The following is a 1,229-nucleotide window of genomic DNA, read 5'->3' on the forward strand; positions in this document are numbered from 1 at the left end:
CTTTCCCTCCTAGGGATCCTGGCCTGAGGCCTGCAAAACCCTTGATGATCCACAAATGAGCTTCTGGAAAGTGGCACTAGTGCCTGTGTTCTGGAGAGGGTCCTCACGCTGCCTCAGTTGCTCACGCGGAGCCCTAGGAGGCGAAGGTGGTGAGACCTCCGAGGAACGGGACATGGCTGTGGGCCTCCACCATTTGTCAGGGCTCTCTCCCCGCCCAGGGCCCAGAGAAGTAGAAGAGGATGCCCGCCTTTGCGCCCCTCCCAAGGCAGATCTGGGGTAGGCCTGGGGTCCCCTTCCCCGCTCTGTGGACAGTGGGGGCCTGGTGCTGCCTCCCACAGGCTGGCCTGGGTATGCATTTCCAGGGGCTGGAGCCCGCCAGGTCACAGGTGTGCTGGACGGCACTAGAATTCCATCTGGAGGTGCCCACCGCCGGGGCGCTGTGCTTTCTGGAGAGGGGATCTGGGCTGTCCCTGAGCAGAGGAGCCCTGATACTCACATTCATGTTCTCCCAAGACCCACCCCGAGCCCTGTCTACATGCGTTCACTCACTCCCTCATTCAACAAACTCTCTGCGCCCAAACTCTCCTCAGATCCTGCACTGTCCTTTCAATGTTTTTTTTTAAATTAAACTTAAATCATTTAATTTTACTTGTTATTATTATTTTTTAATTTGACCAGAGAGAGAGAGAGACAGAGGGAGAAAGGAAAAGTGAGAAAGCAAGCTGCCAGGTCTGGGACTAGAACCATGGTTGCTCCTGTAGGAGTCCAGTGCTGTAACCATCATGACACCTGCTGGCCCTCTCTTTCCTATTCTTTTTTTTAAAGAGAATTTTTTTTTTTTTTTGCTATGGGGTGCATGAACATGCTGGTGAGACAGAGAGGGACAGAGAGACAGAGGACAGAAAGTGAGGATCACCCCCCTAGGGGGGATGGCCACACCACCCCTTCTCCTCTATTTTTCTTTCAGGATCTGAGGCACACATGCACACGTACCCAGCATGAGTCTCAAGCCACTGGGTCCGAGACTCGAACTGCCATCGACTATGTGGGAATCTAGCAGCACAACCGTTACTCCATCTGCTGGTACCCCTCCCCGTGTGTTACAGGGCCCCATAACCACAGTGTGCGTCGGACGGCACATGGTTTAGATCAGACACACACGAGCCTGGCTTCCCTGCTCAGGAACGAGGGCTCAGTGGGCGGCCGACTGAGCTGTTCGGGTCAGCCCT

This window comes from Tupaia chinensis, unplaced genomic scaffold, assembly GCF_000334495.1.
Source record: "Tupaia chinensis unplaced genomic scaffold, TupChi_1.0 Scaffold000360_1, whole genome shotgun sequence".
Classification (NCBI taxonomy): Eukaryota; Metazoa; Chordata; class Mammalia; order Scandentia; family Tupaiidae; genus Tupaia; species Tupaia belangeri.